This window comes from Topomyia yanbarensis, chromosome 2, assembly GCF_030247195.1.
Source record: "Topomyia yanbarensis strain Yona2022 chromosome 2, ASM3024719v1, whole genome shotgun sequence".
NCBI classification, from domain to species: domain Eukaryota; kingdom Metazoa; phylum Arthropoda; class Insecta; order Diptera; family Culicidae; genus Topomyia; species Topomyia yanbarensis.
The window spans coordinates 222,956,288-222,977,385 of NC_080671.1; the positions used below are offsets into that span (position 1 = coordinate 222,956,288).

General features: G+C 37.6%; 1 protein-coding gene across 1 annotated transcript in view; it reads left to right on the forward strand.

The window, feature by feature from the left end:
* The window catches only part of LOC131678308 (neuroligin-1-like), a 1,556,576-nt gene that overhangs the window by 789,619 nt on the left and 745,859 nt on the right, over nucleotides 1-21,098 (forward strand). The window lies entirely within an intron of this gene.

The window sequence follows — 21,098 nt, forward strand, 5'->3', positions numbered from 1 at the left end:
TTCTCAAAATAATGATTATCTAATATCTATTATCCAAAAGTTGGGTTTTAGGACTATTCATAATTTGTTCTTCAACATCATATTCCTATCTCTTTCCGCATTTTTGTAATTTCATTACTAAACTTTTCCTGTAATCGACTTGCAAGTGCTTAAGAAACTCTAACCTAAAAAATATGCTTTATATCGTTATTTCCAAGGCTTCATTGGAAAGCTTTCCTTCCGAAGTATATGCAAATATTCTTTAGTTAAGCCTACTACATGACTTTTTACTAGTGAATTAACTCAAAATTATCGTTTTTTGGAGATTTTTGTAATTATTCTAATTCTAAATCAAATAAATTTATCGTTAATTGCGGCTGTTCGCCCATCTAAATATGGAAGCTGTTCTTCAATGTCAGCTTCTTTCACCGAACAGCCTAGATAAGCCGTGTAGTGTCGGTAGTGGTTGTTTCAACCAGCTAAGAATTACACTACGGACTACCTGTTTCAGTGGTAAAAATCTACCAAACAGGGAACCCCAATTCCATAGTGTCATGCGACCCGTGCTATGGGTAAAATTGTTGAGGGGGTTTAAAACATTCTCAATGGCGAACGGAGCCTGGGAAGAGTTGGGCGAACTCCCCAGTACGCAGCGGAACGTTCACTCTACACACCGATTTTTTTTCACCGATGATCCACTTAATTTTGCCGAATTTTTGTTGGCTGGGGGTTTGCTGAGACTCTCGGCTGATGGTAGTTCGGTGAAGTTTTGTTGAGTTTCGTTTATCAAATTTCGATGTGTATAGATGAACCTGCCCAGAGGCCGTGTGGTATCCGGCCTAGAATTGAGCCACTGGAGTCCTGCCCCATGTTGTAGGAGGCGACTGAAAGTAGGAGACCCTAAGTCAAGGTGTAGTTCCGTGCCGAGGACTTAATGACTGGAGGGTCTAAAATATGCCAGTCGCGCACGGAGCATTTTCGGTTTTGCCCTTACTGTGTTATGCGAATCTCTGACACAATGGACCATTATTTTATTCGCAAATCGTGGGAATCAAATGATCATGTCCCATTTAAACCTGATATGGCTCGCTATATTAACATTCCAACTCGCTTCGTGTCCTCTAGTTGTTGTGCAATTTGTGTTGGAGATGAAATGTACAGTTCTCCAATCAACAATGGTTAGAATAGCACAAATGAATCTCCAACATAAACGTACAGCAACTATGAATTTATCTCGACTCATGCAGGAAGGTAAAGCTTCCATAGCATTGGTTCAAGAACCGTATTTCCATAAAGGAAACTTCTATTTTGGAAAGTTACATAACACTGCCTTCATTGCTTACAACAAGACAGGCATGACTAACCCACGTGAAATGCCTCGTGCTTGCATTCTTGCAAATAAGGCTATTGACGCGTGTCTCATATCGGAGCTCACAACTCGCGATATCTGTGTTGTCACAGCTACACTGACTGTCGGAAACGTAGACAAAAAATATATATATATTGTTCAGCATACCTACCGCATAACGAATCATCTCCTTCTGATGATTTCAAAAGCATTGTATCATATTGTAGCAGAAATGGGCTTCCGCTCATTATCGGCAATGATGCGAATGCTCATCACATCATTTGGGGCAGCTCAGACATCAATCTGAGAAGCTCTGAACTGATGGAGTACATAAGTAGTACAAATCTCCATATTCTGAATGTGGGAAACCGACCAACTTTTGCGAGATCTGGGAGGGAGGAGGTGTTAGACATAACACTTTGCTCTGATAGAATTTTGCATGAGCTGGGAAATTGGCAGGTTCCAAATGAAACTGAACCGTCTCTATCCGATCATAAATATATATTTTTCGATCGTTTTGATGTCACCTTCAATGTGGTGACATATCGTAATCATAAATCTACAAACTGGGACCTCTTTTTGGAAAACTTGGCGACTAAACTTCATGGATATTTTCCAACAATTAGTCAACTAGACGACTTAGATGATGTCGTGGATACGACAAACTCATTCATATTAGCATTCTACGAAGAAGCTTGTCCACTTCGTACTGTTAAATCGACTGGGGGAACCCCTTGGTGGAGGGCTGAGCTTGAAAGAATGAAGAAAGTTATGAGAAGAGCTTGGAACCGGCGTCAGCGTGATGGCTTTCAGATCAGCTCGTAGTGCATATAAGAAATGTCTTAGATCTGCAGAACGGGCTGGCTGGCAAAGCCTATGCACTAATGTCTCTAGTCTGAACGAGGCTAGCAGATTAAATAAAATTCTCTCCAAATCGAATGATTTTCAGATGAACTCCTTAAAAACCAGAGATGGTGTTTATGTGACGGACGAAAAAGATGTTCTTGATTGTCTCTTCGACACACACTTTCCAGGTTGTATCGATCCGGAGTTGAACAATGTTCACAGATCTCATTCTGGTGATTCGGACTCGTGGGCGTTAGCACGCACATTGGTTTCCACTGAATCGGTCAAGTGAGCAGTTGACAGCTTTGCTCCATACAAATCACCCGGAAAAGATGGAATACTTCCCGTGCTACTGCAAAAGGGATTTGATATTCTTAAACATGTCTTGAAAAAGATTTTGCTTTCCAGTCTTGCTACCGGGTATATCCCGAAAGCATGGCGAGAAATAACTGTTAGATTTATTCCCAAAGGGGGGCGCTCAAGCTATGAAGAAGCCAAGAGTTTTAGGCCTATCAGCTTAAGTTATTTTCTTCTGAAAGCTGTGCAACGGATAATCGATGATCACATCAGGAACGTTAGTTTAGTTGAATATCCACTGCACAAAATGCAACATGCATATCAGTGTGGGAAATCCACGATCACTCTGCTTCACGATGTTGTCTACAACATTGAGAAAGTCTTCTCGCTCAAGCAATCTAGCTTGGGTGTATTCCTAGATATTGAGGGTGCTTTTGACAATGTGTCCTTCCAGTCTATTCTGGAAGCGACGCGCGGTCATGGGATACCTGCATGTATCTCAGGTTGGATAAACGCAATGCTTAGTAACCGCATACTTTGCTCGTCACTGCGACAGGCTGAGATACGGAAGATGAGTATTTGCGGTTGTCCTCAGGGCGGCGTTCTGTCACCTTTGTTATGGAACTTAGTAGCTGACGGCTTGTTGAAGAAACTCAATGAGCTTGGATTTCCAACCTACGGGTTTGCTGACGATTACCAAATACTAATTACTGGATTTTGCATCGGAACAATCTTTGTTATAATGCAACAGGCATTAAGAGCTGTCGAACAGTGGTGTCGACAAGTTAAACTATCAGTTAACCCAAGCAAAACTTCAATGGTTCTTTTCACGAAAAAGCGAATAACAACCGGGGTTCGTCCCTTGCAGTTCTTTGATTCTGAGCTACTGTGTGCAGATCAAGTCAAATACGTTGGAGTCATATTGGATTCCAAACTGAATTGGTCTGCTCACATTGAGTTCAGAGTCAAGAAAGCGTGCATGGCCTTCGGGCAGTGCAGACGAACTTTTGGAAAGACCTGGGGTCTCAAACCTAAATACATCTATTGGATTTACACGACAATTGTACGTCCAATACTGTCATACGGATGCCTTGTGTGGTGGCAGAGGGGAGAGGTGGTGACAGTCCAGTCAAAGCAAAACCATCTGCAAATAAAGGCGCTCATGGCGTTGACCGGTGCTTTCACCACGACTCCGACTGCTGCTCTTGAGGCACTTCTAAATATCAAACCATTACACATACACTTAAAATAAGAAGCACTATCATGTGCATACAGACTTCAGGTTACTGGGCTTTGGAACAGTAATCATGTTGATCTTGCTACCAGTCATACATGATTGTGGTCACAAATGGTTACATGGGGTGAAGATATTCCTGCTCCCAGCGATATTACACTCACTTGTAGTTTTCCTTACAGCACATTCCATGTGAAGATTCCCTCTCGAGAGGAGTGGTTGTCTGGCTTTATGGAAAGACAACAAACGTAAGTGGTTTGTTACACTGACGGTTCTCTGATGGAGGGACGTGCTGGTGCTGGTGTCTACTGTCGTGAAATGAGATTGGAACAATCTCACTCACTAGGTAGATACTGTACTGTATTCCAAGCAGAAATCTTTGCGATTATGTGCGGGGTGCAATCGGCCCTTCAACTGAGTTTGTCCGGCAGAGTTATAAATTTCTGCTCCGAAAGTCAGGCTGCAATCAAGGCCCTTAGCTCAGACAAATCCCGGTCCAAGCTAGTGATCGCGTGCTGAACCCAAATCAAAGAACTAGGCATTGTCAACATTATATACCTTGTCTGGGTGCCCGGACATTGCGGTATTACTAAAAATGAATGGGCTGACGAATTGGCCAGGGCAGGTTCAGCGATTGACTTCGTTGGTCCTGAGCCCGCGCTGCCAATTTCGACAAGTTGGATAGGGAAAAAAATATGGTCCTGAGCTTCGTCCGAGCACCGCAATTATTGGATAAATCTACAAACATGTCGCCAAACAAAGGCGTTTCTAGAACAACCATGCCCAGTGGTTTCGAAAAATCTTTTACATTTTTCGAAGCTCCACTGCGGCATGCTGACCAGGGCTTTAACCGGCCACTGCAAACTCAATTATCACATGGCAACTATTCAGCGCGCTAAGTCTTTTTCATATGATCTTTGTGAATCCGACTACGGAACTTCATATCATCTGATATGCAACTGTCCAGCGGTAGCGCAATTGCGATTTCGAGTCTTCAGCCGTCCTTATATAGACGAAACCATGTTTGGACGACTGAAACTCAGAGACATACTAAAGTTTCTTATCCAATGTGGTAAAGAGCTTTAGGCTTATTCGCAGGCAAGTTGAACTACTTGTGAGTTTAACTTACCTGTTGTTTATTTTTGTTTTGTGCTGTTATTTTTCCCACCCTTCCAATTCTACTTCCCCACACCTCCTTGTCCTTTCCTTCCGCTCAGGAAATGATGAAAACACACGGCAAGGCACAAATCCCCGACTATGTATGGGGAACGTGCCATTTGAGCCAATATATTTTGATTCCTGATTCCATTGGAAAGCTTTCCTTCCGAAGTATATGCAAATATTCTTTAGTTAAGCCTACTACATGACTTTTTATTAGTGAATTAATTCAAAATTATCGTTTTTTTTGGAGATTTTTGTAATTATTCTAAGGGGCCGTTCATAAACCACGTAGACTCATGGGGGGACGGGGGGGTCCAGCAAAAGTCTACGATTGTCTACGAGGGGGGAGGGGGGTTATTTGCAAAAGTCTACGTAGACTTTATTTTTGTTATTCTTGTATCACTAATTATAAATGGGATTTAAAGAGAGTTGTGTTAACATACTAGTCGATGTTTTTATGCAGACACTTCGAAGATAGCACACTATTGACGAAACTACTCTTTAATTTAATTTCGGTTGTTCAAGCAGATAGTAGTTAAACTTCTAAAACAAAGTGTTTACTCGAATAAATTAGCATGAATTTTCTCCTGCAATCATTTATACTACTTTCTTTAAACGCCCGTAAAATTTTACTTCTTGATTCGGTTTATCTCCGTACATTTCAGTTCTACTACATAAATATTTGGAGTTAAGCTTTGATACTTTGCGATAATATTCTCAGGTAATATGAATATTAATTTCTTAAGAAAAATAGATATTTTTGGAAAGATTTGGATAGTATTGTCCCCTTAATTCCTTTAATTTAGAAATATTGAAATTTGTTCTCGAAAAAATGAAAAAGTGAAGGTTTCTGTCTAGATAATACTAAACATCGACAGCATAGTTTCAAATTGCTTCCTAAAGTCCATCAATTTTTAATGCTCCACTGATGCCCAAAAAGTTCTTGCTATCTTTGCAATTCTGCACTGTTGGAGTCAATTGCATTTCGGTTAAATCTGAATTAGTTATAGCAACATATCTTTTGAAATATGATTTATTGAAAAAAAAAAAGTATTCTGCTAAACAAATATTTGAAAGCACTTTTAAATTTACCCTTGTGTTATATAAAATACAACACGGTGTTCGCACAAGTCAAACTGATAGTATAATGAAATTAAATGGAAACATTTAATTTCAAAGCTGCAAGTAATTTTAAAAATTAGAAATAGGAATCTTGTATTTCGATCTTTATAAATATTTTATAATACATAGATTTTAAATTCCCTTGGCAATACTAAATTATTTAAGCAGTAGTAGATAAAAAGCAATGTGAAATCGATGTTTGCTTTTGTCCTTAATATTTGGAAAGCTTGAAACAAATCTGAACGCCTCACTTTTAATTTTTGTTTGAATATAATATGTTTCTTGCTAATTTCACATTTTCCACAAATAAAAAAAAATGAAAAGTCTACGTAGACTTTTAGGAAGGGGGGGGGGGGGTGTTGGCAAAAGTCTACTTAAGTCTACTAGGGGGGAGGGAGGGGTAAAAAATCTCTAATTTCGGTCTACGTGGTTTATGAACGGTCCCTAAGGGTGAAGCCAGAGTGGGCGCGATGCGTAACGCGACGCGATGCGATGCGAACTGCGCGCGATTTCCAACGCGAAATGATAGCCAGAGTGAACGCGACTGGAAGCGATGGCCATATGCGTGTCGAACGGATTACGAGTTGAAAAGTTTCTATGAAAATAGGCTCAGACGAAAAATATTTCATGTTCGAAGGCGTACGCGATTTCTTTTTAGAAATAAAGATTTTTAAATTCATCCGATCCATAGGAAAAGAGGATACGGGGAGTATCACCCTGTACCAATATGTGCTAAATGATCCAAGCAAATGTCGCAACTGTACCCGTATGAGTATCGAAACGTTCGATTACAATTTAAGCCATATTGAAGTTGTTCTTACTAAAGAGTGAGCCAACGTTATTACAACTCCAAAAGAACCACAAGATAAGCTTCCTTCCCCGTTGTAGTATATCTTCACGAATTTCGGAACAATCTGCCACACTCTGGGACAATGTTCCACAACTACAAAAAGGTTTTTTTTTGTAGTACTTGATGGAACCGGGACAACTAGGTATTCCACCATAGTAATCTCCCCGGAACAAACATATTCATGCCATATGTTTTCCTAGCTGATGAAGTTTACCTGCTGTTAAAACATGTTTTGCGACCATTTGCTCGACGAGATATCACTGTTTCAGAAGAATATTTTAACTCAAGACATTCAAGAGCAAAGAAATCGATCGAGTCTGCTTTCGGGGAAATAAATGCTAAATGGAGACTGCTATGAAACCAATTGAAAGGAATGACCGTAGATATTACCAAAGCTATCTGTATGTTGCACGATGTTATCATTGATAGGGAAGGATATAGAGATGTTATTAGCGAGGGGGAAGATTTATTACAAAACATTCAAATGCCTACACGTAATCCTGTCTATTGTAGCACAAGTCGAAACCGAAGTTTCTCTGGGGTATCTAATTTCTTTACATGGGTAGCAGGCTATCAAAGAAAGCTTCATCTTCATCCCTGTCGCGAGATGACGCTTTCTTCGAGCAGCTCTAGCTTCATCTGCTCAAACTCTAAAAGATGTTCTTCTTGAGCGTTCTTTTCGTTGTTCTTTTTATATCGTTTGGTGGGAAGCGGGACAGGAGCACTTGATGATCGTCCAGTGGAGTTATCAGCTGCCTCGAATGCTTCTAGTTGACTAGTTGGGATTTCCAATGCCCCGACGTCCTCAAACACTTTGCTTTGCGGCTTGAGATTGACACTTGTTCGCCGGGGCTTCATTTGTTGACGCAAAAGGTAGACTTTTGAAATGCGATCAGCTAGAGGAGACGATTTAGTGGCCAGCATCCCCGGATCTCAACACAGCTTACTCAGTTCGTGACCAAAAGTGTCACGCAAGTTTGTACACCTTTTCTTTGCAACATCGCCTGAAATTTAAAAAAAAATATAGGCTTTAGAACCAGTATAACATTTGAGAAAAATCAACTCGGTCACTCTCAGTGCCCATTAAAAGCAATTTAAAAATTGTTCATAAATTTTACTTAACAAGTATTACCAATTCATCCGAAACATCTTTCCAACATTGGTTCACAAGGTTCCAGCAATGGCGGGATTGTTGGTCCCACAGCGCACACCTTTGGAAGACAGGTCCAATGAGTGCTGCGACATCGACAAAAACATCCTCATCCGTCATAGTGCAATCAAATTTTGAAATTGATCGCCTCATTTCGCGCGAAAAACCTGTGCATGTACTGGTTGGTCGCGCATCGCGCAAAAAATCGCTTGGCGCATCGCATCGCGTCGCTTCCACTCTGGCATATACTGTATTATTTTGCAGGAATCAAATGAACGGAGCTCGGTCGCGCGTCGTCGCGCGATGTGTCAAAAATCGCTTCGCATCGCGTCGCGGCGCGAATCGCGTTCACTCTGGCATCCCCCTAACTATAAATCAAATAAATTTATCGTTAATTTTGTTCATTAAATGCCCCTTAGCATTCTCTATAACTTGTTATTTGACACGTTATCCCTATCGCTTTTCAATTCGTTACAATTTAACAGTTAACACAGCATGACCTCACCGCAAATGTAGTGGGTTCGAAACCGTTATTTTTGCATATGAATCGAGGTGATCAAAATGATTTTGCTTCAAAACTAAAAGAGATAATTGAATGGAGTCAAAGAAAAAATTATAGAACTTGCTGAGATGCATTAATTCCATGATAATAATGGTGATGCATATTATTACCTATTTTTTTTAAATAACGAAAATACTAACAATAACACTGAAAGGTATTGATATATTTTTCTCTGCGAAACTTCCCTGGCTTTCGAATAAAAATGAGAAACGGTACAATAAGTGACTTTTTCAATAAGAGCTAGTATTAGCGAAAATGAGATGAAAAACCTGTTTTAATCCACCAAGCGGTGCAATTGTGCCTTTCTCAATCATGAACACGAGAATGTTTGCGTTGTTTATATTCATTAAAAGCTTTCAAATGCAAATATTACATTTTATTATTATACATGACATGACAAATATACAAGAAAAGAAATCATTATTCGAGTTCAAAATTTTGTAAAGGAAAAAACAGCCACGGTAATATTGAACTGTTAAAAAGGTGCGAAATCGGCGAAAAGTCCCAAAAAGTCGAAAAATTTTCAAGATAACATAAAATCTCGACGTTTCATGCATTTTAAAGATGTTTGGCATCAAAAATACGAACTCGATTTCTGAAATTTCATGGGGTCCCCCCTTTGAAAAAAATTTGGAGTTCCGGCTTATATGGGAATTGCATATGTGACCGGACGGTTCAGTCTATATTTCCGGAACCATATAAGCCATCCTTGCCGTTCGTTTATAGACATCTGTGGGGATAATATAGCTATCATTTGGGACTAAGCTTGTGAAAATCGGCCCAACCATTTCCGAGAAACTGATATGAGTTTGCTAGTTTTGAAAGATAGCCTTTTCCCGGGCACCTCCGGGACCGTCTATGGTGCTCAATGTAGTCAACGAAAGTTTATTTGGCCGTCGGTGACCTAGAACTGCAAATTTAAGTTGTTTGAGAGACATTTTAGCGAAATTTTTACCTTTTTTGCTTTCATCGGAGTATCGGTTTGAATCACAATTTGCTATGTGATCGCACGCCACAACCCGTAACTCCGGATGTCGGTTCGGGATAAAATTTAATAGCCATTTACGGGGACGCAACATCTTTCATTTGAGAATAAGTTTGGTTGATTCGGTCTAGCCATCTCCGAGAAACCGATGTGACTGTTATTCTGAATTTGGATACTTCCGCCGGGGCTTCCGGAACCGATGATGGTGGACAATGTGACCAAAAAGACTTTTAATGGCTGTTAGTGACCTAGTACTACAAATCGAAGCAGTTGTGGTCATATTTTGGAAAAATTTTCACCATTATACATTCATTGCAAAGTTTATTAAAATCGACATTTTCTACGTGATCGTACTCATCACCCTGTAATTCCGGAACCGGAAGTCGGATCCATTAGAAATTCAATAGCAGCCTATGGGAACGTTGCACCTTTCATTCATTTGGGACGAAGTTTGTGAAAATCGGTTCAGCCATCTCTTAGAAAAGTGAGTAAGATTGTGTTCGCGTACACACACAAACGCACATACACACCCCAAGTAGCAATTTTTGTTTCAGTAACTATTTCATAACCACTTGGCAACAAAAAATATGTGCTGTTGCGACTGACATCTAACTTTCAGCGCGACCAAAAAAGTGCAGTTTTAGGCCGAATTTCAATATAATATTTATTGAGCAAAACAGTAAAAACTTGTTGCCGGTTCGTTGCAGTAACGATGCTAGCATAGCTAAATGAAATCATATTGTTTTCAACATGTTGATTGTAGGTCGCAACAAGATTACTTAATCATACCTTTTTGCCGTTCACCTGGACTGTCAATCACAACTGAAAAGTAACCTATTTTCTTATAAATATGTTAAGATTATGTTACCAGTGGAAATGAAAATGAAGACCAAGTCCAAATATATGTTGATAATTTAAATATGAACAGTAGTGTCATTTTTCATATCAAAAATTGACAATGATGCATCAAATTGCACTGCGCAGCAGAGTCTATCGAGTGATATTTTATTCTACTTCTAATTATTTCAAGCGCTCTTGGTGAAACCAAATCCGCAATAGTATTTAAAAACCATTTTTCATTAGGAAAACCGAAACATGCTAAAAATCCAATATTATTCAATGAAAACACACATTAAACATAAATCAGGGACACAAATTGCTTTAAAGGTACACCCAAAACAATTTCCCAATGCAAAAAAGGCATTACATCCTTTCGTGCATATTCCGAATTAGAATCATGCTTTCTTCGCATTGTAGACCAAGCATAGCTACGGCATTATACCAACACCGCTTGATTCATGATGAAATAAATTGATTGAGAATACACGCTACCATATTATCTGCCCGCATGTAAAAGTATTAGTTGGTTTTGCTTGCTGAGTCTGCCAAAAAGGTGTATTCTATACATGAATACCTCTGTGGTGTTTGTAAGAACTTCTGTCTTCATACACAGTTACGCTTTTTTGTCTGCGAACAGCTCAATTCCAACCACACTAAACGCGTGAACAGTTTACGTTCACGATAGTGTGTGATATACGCGTTGTTATGTGCAAAACCATGTCATCACTGCCCTTATAGTTTACGATACTTTAAATTTAGATACTTTTACTGCGAAATACTGATATGATATCACCTGAAAGTACTGTTGATATGAGGAATGCCAGAAATGATTGGCGGACGGCTTCTATCCGACAAATGTTGAATTAACTTGTTAACCCAATGTTCCCATATAGGTAACTTTCTCCTGCGTATAGTGCGCTTAAATAACCATTAATCATTATTTATGAACCTATCTAGTGGCTAGAACTCGCATATCGCTGGTAAATTTAGAGTTTAGAGAACGCCGAAAGGTCAACATATTATCAAAACAAAATCATCACCCACACCCCACCAATTTGATGATGCTATAAACTGTTCTCTCCAATATGCAGCATGTGATCAGTAGGAAGGCGAAATGGAAACTGGTCCTTGAGCGTGTATTAGTATTTTCAGAGCGCACATGTATCCGAGTGGAGATGTCCTTTACATGTGTATTAGTGCGGAATCATTTTAATACTAATACTCCAATATCGTTAAATTCACTAATACATTCTCAACTGTGGGTTTGTGTAAGTTTCTGGGGTGTAATCGCCTTAATGCATTTTTGTCCCGGACCAATATCGCTTTATATGCATTATACCAGTTACAATGCAAAATTCTCATTAGAATCATGCTTATTCGCATGTAATTCATGCGGTTCGCGTTTTGGGTGTAAACATTTATTAAGGTTCGCGAGCCGGTTGAGGTTTTATTTCCAATATATTAGAAAATGGAGCATATAAGCAGTATGGCTTTCAACCCATCCAGGGCCAAATTAAGGATGTGATTTTGGTGAATACGAAACAATATGCTTTCCGAACTTATTTTTATTAATGAGCAAAGCTTTTAATTTGTGAACAACCATTTTCCAGCATACGGTTTGTCTCCATTGAGTAATTTTCAGTTTGCATCAAAATATGCCTTTCCTTAATATGACCCTGTACTATACTATTCTTGCTGAAACGTTCTAGTTACAAAGTCGTATTCTTGTCATGCATACGTATCAGGCACATATCGTCATTATACCTTGAATCACAAACTCATATGTATTAATGAAAGGCATTCGCAACACTGAATTGACCAATTCATAACTAAAGTTCAGCAAAACAAAAATTAAGTTGTATTTTTGTTTCCATTACGTTGAGAAAATTCCCTGTGGCCACTTCATGCGCTACACTTCATATTATACAGGCGTCGAACTGTACGGTGGCGCCAACTATAACATGTTCGGTGTATCGGTAAAAATATAAACATGTGACATGTATGACTTTAATGAGAAATTTTAAAAGGAAATTATTCTTTTACCGCCAAGGTAGCATTAATACCAATAGTTCAACTATTGGGTCATACTCCTAAAAGAAGCGCAGGGAAACATTATTACAAAAAAAAAACATAATCAATATCCACTAAAATTGGAGCTATTTGAAACAAACGGTAAATCAAATGTATTTATACTTGCGTTTCATATAAAAATCAATGGATAGGAATAAGAACTCAATTATTATAGGAACTGAAATTGGGCGCGATTACAATATGAAAAAGAAAACTTTAATGTTTTCCAATAAAGAGGAACTGATAGTATTTGATTGCTGTAATGCTGCTGCTTTCAACATTTTTCCAATTGGATTATTTGATAAACTGAGTTCGCATCTGATCATTAATTTGGGTCTAAAAATGCCGGAATTTTGTCTAGGAGGTTTGTAAACGGTATCTTTTCAATTGGCGTTCTTGAGAAATTCTTGCATTCTTAGACCAAATGTCAGTTAGCATAAGTTATTTATAACAAAATCCATAAGACGCTTCACAGATTAAACAGGGAATTTGCTTAATAAGTTGCTATTGTTTTCGGAAGGTACTTTAACTAAACGATTTGTCTCAAATTCATACTGCTCGTTCCGAACTATCTACCATCCTTCTTGTTATTAGTTCCGAAATTATTTTCAAATATTATAGTTGGCGCCACCGTACAGTTCAGTGCCTCTATAATATCAAGTGGAGCGCATGAAGTGTCATCGGTGAATTTTCGCAATGTAATGGCAACAAAAATACAACTTATTTTTCGTTTTGCTAAGCATTTGTTTTGAGCTTGTTGATTCAGTGTTGTGAAAGCATTTTGTTCATACGTGTGAGTTTGTGCTGAAAGACGTAATGATGATATGTGACGGATACATACGTATAACATGAATACCACTTTGTAAACTGAAACGTTTTTAGTAAGAATTTTGGTATTTGACAACTGTGAAATTGTCATAATACATATCACAAAATCAAAATCGCAACTAATTTTCAACAAACAATGCAACATCAGCAACCAGTTCGGAACATTAATGAACATGTTCTAGCTGGCAACATAAATGACTATTTGGTGATAAAAGGTGTTATGAAATAACCTTGATGTTATCTATGTTCAACCAGTGCAACAAAAATAACTTTATTGTTCTTTCCTTGCAACATAGTTCGGACTTAGACAAATAAAACTAGTTGCGAATTGCTACTTGGGACACACACATACATACACACACAAACATTTGCCGAGCTCGACGAACTGAATCGAATGGTATATGTCACTCGGCCCTCCGGGCCTCCGTTGAAAAGTCGGTTTGTAGAGCAATTGCAATATTTTTCTATTGAGAAAGGCAAAACTCAAGTTCAATAACCCAATCACATGAAAACAAGAAAAGGTTAGTGTATCATGTCAAATAATTGAAATTTGAAGGTATGTGTAGAACAATTTTTTCTCCAATATACATACACACACACACACACACATATATATATATATATATATATATATATATATATATATATATATATATATATATATATATATATATATATATATATATATATATATATATATATATATATATATATATATATATATATATATATATATATATATATATATATATATATATATATATATATATATATATATATATATATATATATATATATATATATATATATATATATATATATATATATATATACAGCAATTCCATGAAAAAAGTTATACGATCTCTGAGAATTCTGCAATATTTGGTAGAATCGTTCCTTAGCGAAAAATATATGATACGGTTAAGAGCATATTTTCACCATACTAAGCCCCGTATCACATCGTCCACATTAATCGTCTCGAACGGGTACAGAAGAATTTCATCAGGTTTGCCCTGCGTCGGCTGCCCTGGCAAAATCGATTACTGCTACCTCCAAACGAAGATCGCTGCGCTCTCATCAATCTCCTTACGCTGCGAAATAGGCAAATTTTTCTGCAACGACTCTTCATTTTCGACTTGCTTACAGACAACATAGATTCCCCTGCGCTGCTAGCAAAGGTTGATTCGTTCTGGGAAGGTCTTTCCGGAGAAATGATTTTTTCCGGCGCTCAACACATCGCACGCTATACGGCCAGAATAATCCACTAGATGTTTGTTGCCAGCTTTTCAACAATGTTTATCATCTCTTTGATTTTAGTATAAGCAAACAATAATTCAATTTAAAAATAGTTAGTTTATAGTTAGATTATAGATATTTAGTCTGTGCGATGTAATATTTTAGTTGAAGACAATATACAAATCAAAACCTATATTTTTTCTTAGTGAAAGTATAAATTCAGGAACAATTTTTTTCACTTCAAACTGCCATAACAAACGAACAAAATGCACCAAAGCTTCCAAATTTTGAGAAACTTCGTAAATTAAGCTTTAAAATAAACTTAGAAAATTTGGCGCAGTACGTTTGACTGAAAAAAGGTTATCTGAGAAAATAGGGTGAACGGATAAATAAGGGACACATTTTTCACTTAAATTGCTATAACAAACGAATAAGATGCAGTAGGGTTTCCAAATTTCGAGAAAAATCGTTGATTAGGCTTTAAAATAAACACTGAAAATCTGGAGCAGTTTGTGTGAACAGAAAAAAAAGTTATCAAAAAATAGTAGGGTGAACGTATAAATGCGGGATACCACTTTTTTCACTTAAACTCCCATCGCAAACGAAAAAACGCACCAGGGCTTCGAAATTTAGAGAAACATCGTTGATTAAGTTTTAAAACAAGCGCTGAAAATTTGGTGCAGTTTGTTCAAACGAAAAAAAAGTTATTCTGAAAAAAACAGGATGAACGTATAAATGTGGGACATACTGTATTAGTATGGAACGAATTCCGCGTAAAAATGCAATGAAGCGCGGTATTGCGTTGAAATGACGCGAAACAAAAGCTGCCTTTTCGGCTGAATCGTTCTCAGACAAATTGAAATGCTTTTTCTGTAGCACAATACTACCCATGATCGCATATCAGTCCCATAATGATAGGGAATCCCATAGAAAACGGGACAACTATGCGATCATGGGTAGAATACAGAGTACAAAGTGCACAGTAGACTGGTTCAATTTTTGACTTTTAGCTCCACCAGGCTCTACTGATTCCTTTTATGGCCCTTAGTAATTGTGCAAATTTTGGTACCGATCGGATGTGTCTACGGACCCTCCAAAAATTTCAAAGTTTATATGGAAATTAGTATGGAAAATCGGGTAAAATTGAAAATAAATTCTTAAAAAATCACCTCATCAATCAATTCCTGAGAAAACTATATAGAGCCTATTTTCTCCAAACTAAGCAGGGTGCCTCACTAATTCATTAATTTCTCGGCCTACAATCAATGGAATGCGTAAAAATTGATATCAATAGCTTTATTTCGTTGTAAAGAGTCAATATAATAACACAAATGAACTGAAAACAGTGAAAATCTTGTGTTTCAGCGCAACGAAAACTCTAATCGAGTGCTTCTATTGTTGCGCTATCATTTGACTGAATGCGTTAAACAAAGATGGCAGACACTGCTCTAACCAACGGTTTCAAATGCGTAAGGTGATAATAGAAACATAGCGTAAATGGGCTCAACAACCTACATATTTTTTTATTTCATTATTAAGGTGGCCCTTTCCACGTTGGAGAGGTTAAAAAAATCGTGATTTTTCAAAAGTGCAATTTTTAACTCTTGAACCGCTGAACCGATTTTCAATGTTACATGTGTGCGTTTCGACTTCGTCTCATCAGAAACCGACACTAACTTTTTGTCAGAATAGATTAGCGCCGGCTTGACGCAAATCCCTAACACTAAAACACACTTTGTGTTTCAATCGAACGACTGGTCAAACGTGATGTCCCGTCCGAGCAGAAGTTCTGTTTATGCCGATAAGACACAAGTGATGATGATGATATGATGATGATATGTTACTGCCACCTATTGTAGCAGGAGCACCCTCCATAGCACTGGGTAGTCCTTACACTTCAACTTGATCAAGTATTACCCACTTATTATAATCAACATGTCATTGTACGAAGGGCCAAAAAGGAGTTGGGCGACCGGTAAGCAATTTCGCTTGCACGTATCATGGGGATGTTCAAGAATCTCCTTCCAATAACAAGATCATATGAATAAGTCGCAATGCAAGCCGTTGATGTGAAAGGTAACCCCAATAGGTGGGGAGAAGAGCCCGCCCAATGTCCACGAAATGTTAGTAACAGGGAGCTAGCGACTCTACTCTCCCTGTCCAAATCGCATCGATCAGGTGCCCTGATGGTCCCTCCCAATCCCCTTTCGTTATATGAAATTTATTACATATTATGTGGAGGAATTTGATGTAATTGATCATTTACCTTTATCCATATATAGCAGATACCATGTGGCTGTAATAAATAAATTTCTCCATGTTCAGTCGACGTCATCTTTGGTGCTGAGCACAGTATTGTTTCCTATATTTTGAAACAAAAAAAGGAAAAGAAAAAGAAAGAAAAAAAAGAGAATACGGAGGAATCACTTCGAAATGGGCAAGAAGAAAAACAATTCCTTAAGTTTTCCTATGGTGCTGAAAATGCTACAATATACCTGTAATCTGCACTGGGCATGATAATTTTACTCACCAAATTATACATGGTGTTTTTATTGTACCTACATGAATGTATTCCTTGTCACTTACATGCATTTGAGATCTTCCTCGCACCCCTGTTATTACCTAAAGCTCGACGCGACTCTGGACAGGGCATTTGTAATAAATTACGTAACTTCGAATAATTTGCTGGTATTAATATCCTATAATTATCGCTTTGTGTCATGCAATAATATTTCAATTTTTGAACCATTTTTTCCTAGTAATACCCTCTTGCTATCCGTTAAGGTTGCTCCGCTTTAGGCCCTCTCGTGCTAAATCATTATTCGCAACCCTGTAGTAATGATTACTTAAATGTTTTCAGTTGTTAAATACCTGTGGGATGATATGTTTATTATATACAATGAATTAATGTGGTATTTAGTAACGAATATATCATTACACTTACTTAGTAATATGATATATTGGAATATAAGTTCGAGACGTGAAGTGCTGTTTAGTTACTCACCATAAAACCATTTACCAGAGAGCAAATTTAACCGATTGTTTTGACTGCGATTTGTCGATATTGACTGCGATTTACTCGTTGGTCGAACGTGTTATGTAAATATAATATTGGGTTCTTTTAAAATGTATAATCCATTCATATTGTCGCCTTTCTTCGATCGAATAGGTCATCTTTTGTTTCTCTAGTATTATAATTAATTCTGTTCTACATACCTCACTCTCGCCTCTTACTTACCTTTTGATTTGTTCACATCTTTCCAGTTAACTACTTTTCCTGTGTTTCCCATTATTTAAATTCCATGGCTTATTCCTTTCGTATATCTTGTCCTTGGCACATTTTCATTTGGGTATTCCGTTTCCGATCTGCTCTTGGGATACTTTCGCTATTCCTATCTCTATTGCTGCACTATTTCGTATACAGCATGGTGTCTTTCTTTTGTTGCGTACTATTGGTGGTGTAAGCTGATGTAAGATCGATGAGAACGGTTGTCTTGTATGTGCTGATTTGTTTCGTACTTATTTGTCAAAAACTAGCGTATTTCCAACCGGAACGTATCTCGCACCCTGTGACCGTCTCCATCCTCTATTGCTATTACTTCTTTTTTCATTTTCTTTGATTTTTTGTCTTATTTCTCCAGTGCCTATATCTGCTTCCTTTCGTTTCTTCTTGTGATGATTCTCCTTCCGAAATTTCACTATTAGTGTTATCATATATTTCTTCTGCCTTTCTTTTTAGTTTATCTTTGCATTTTGTCATTTCTTTCCATTGTTGTTCGCTGAAGTTTTGATATTTTTCCAAATCTTCTTTGAGTGCATCTGTCCATGTTAAGCTTGGTCTTCCTTCCTTCTTTTTTTTACATTTCAGTTTCAGCGCCTTGCGTAATGGATGATGATTTTCTCTACGAAGAATGTGTCCATAGTAATTTATTCTACCTACTCTAGCTCTCCTATTTATTGTTTTTCCCTCTAATATCCTGCTCGCATTAAATATAAGACCTGGGGGCTTCTTGCACTGGCTGAATATGTTTCTTAAAATAATTTTTTCGTATTCACTCATTGTTATCCTGTTTCTCTTCGTCAAAACTGTTGCTTTAGTACCATATAGAACAGATGGAGCTATTACTGTATTATACATTAATTTTCCTAATTCCCAAGAAGGGTTAAATTTTTTACAAAAATCAATGATAAGCCTAGATGCTTTAAGCGCGTTTCTACATCTTTGTCTATTGGTAAGTTTTCTGTTCAGTGAAGCAGTTAGGCATATTCCTAAATATTTTATACTTTCGCTGACCTTAAATGTTTTCCCGTTTAAAACTATCTCTTCTGGGGTTTTTGCATCGGTGTTGGGATATCTAATCATGGCTTGACTCTTCTCACAGTTTATCATAAGTCCTACATTTGACAATCTTTCCTCTAGCGTCTTCAATATTTCTTCCAGTTGTTTTTTACTTCTACAGATTATTAAAATATCATCTGCAAAAGCTAGAATCAATGGGAGTAATAGATAGCCTACATCCAATAATCTAACGCCTGGGATGTCTTCTTCAACTTTTTTTAACACATCTTGCATTATTAAATTAAAAATTATGGGCGATATCGGACATCCTTGTTTGATGCCTTTTCCGCGTTTAGCTTCAGACGACAACTGGTTTTGCCATCTGATCCTTGTTATTTCCCCATGGACGCAAGTTATTATCCTATCGACTAGTCTCGTTGGTACCTTTAGTCTAACTAAGATGTCTGTTAGGCTCTGTAAGCTGACTGTATCAAATGCTTTTTTTATATCTAATGCTAGTATATATAACTTATCTCCTGAATTCCAATGTTCTTCCATTATCCTTCTTGCAATAAAAATATGGTCGTCTGTGGATCTATGAGATGTAAATGCCGCCTGATGTAGTCCTGGATCACCTGCAAATGTTCGTAATTGTTTAGTTAACCACCGGGCATATATTTTGTATGCCACATTGCACAGGGAAATTCTCCTGAAATGTTCTGCTTCCGTAGCATTTGATTTCTTCGGGATTGGGACCTGTATTGATTTCTTCCATTCCTCTGGCATTTTATTGGAGATGTACACTTCTTTTATGATCCGGGTTAGTGTTTCAATTGATCCTTCGTCTGCATATTTTATATATTCTGCGTATACTCTATCTGGGCCTGGGGATTTGCCATTACAAGAAGCTCTGATAATCTCCTTTATCTCATCCTCCGTTGGTGGGTTTGGTAATGGCGTGTAGTCTTGATCTCTACACTTTTCGATATTTGGCCCCTGGCTTTCCTTTAACATATCTTCCCAAACTTTATTGCTGATCACCGTTTTGCTACTTTTTTTTTGTTTTGTGAATTCTTTCAGATACTTGTAAGTCTTCCTGATCCTAACACCTACATCGAAATCATTAAGATTTTTAAAAAAACTCCTAACTTCCTTCTCTTTATGCTCTTTGATAGCTTGGATAAACTCTTGCCTACAAGTTTCCACCTTGTATCTATAATTTTGCATAAAAGGCCGTTTTTTAGTTTGTTTTAGTGCTTTATTTAATCGGTTGCGAGCTCTTTTTCTTTTGGGGGTGTTTGGCAATATTGATATTCTCAATGTTTTCGACGCGGCCTTTCTGAGTCTAATTGCTAGTTCGTTATAGCATTCGTCAATTGATTTATTACCCTCATTATCTGTTGGTGTTAATTTAGTTAAGCAATCCTGGTACTTCTTCCTGATTTCTGGATTTCTAAGTAGCTCCACGTTTATCCTTTTTGTCACTTCTTTTACTTTTTTATTCCATTTAGTTCCGTTCACACTCACAAAAACGCGACGCGAGACAGGACACAACACTTATTGTCCTTACTAACTTTAAAAAAGGATTAAAAATTACCTTTTTGTCGACCGGTTTCGGGCTCGATGTTGCCCATCTACAGGACGATGTCCGTGGGTCGGACATCGTCCTGTAGATGGGCAACATCGAGCCCGAAACCGGTCGACAAAAAGGTAATTTTTAATCCTTTTTTAAAGTTAGTAAGGACAATAAGTGTTGTGTCCTGTCTCGCGTCGCGTTTTTGTGAGTGTGAATCGAGTCCTTACGTTGGCACAACCCCCCAAAAACAAGTGTTAGTTCCGTTCATTTTTATTTCTGTTATTATTAACTTGTGGTCTGTTTTTAATGTAGTCCATTTCCCTTTTATATATCTTATCCTGTAATCTTTCAATCGGGGGACTATAATATGATCTATTTGGCTTTGTTTTTCATTGCACTTCCATGCCGATAAGACACAAGTGAAGCCGAAACTTGTCTTGGCTTAGCAGGCCTATGCGAAAGCACTATGCTATATTTTACCCTAAGGAGAAAAAAATTGTGTAAGCATTAAAATTTCTCATTAGGACGAAAACTTGAAGGGTACAAATATTTACTTATAACATGGGTGCGTTTCGACGTCGTCTCATAAGAAACTGACATTAACTTTTTGTCGGAATAGATTAGCGCCGGCTTTTTTCTCCTTAGGGTGAAATAAAGCGTAGTTATTTTCAATGGTTATAGGGCAAATGAAAGGTATTTAAGAGCAGTTTCAAGAAAAAAAATATTAACTTTAAA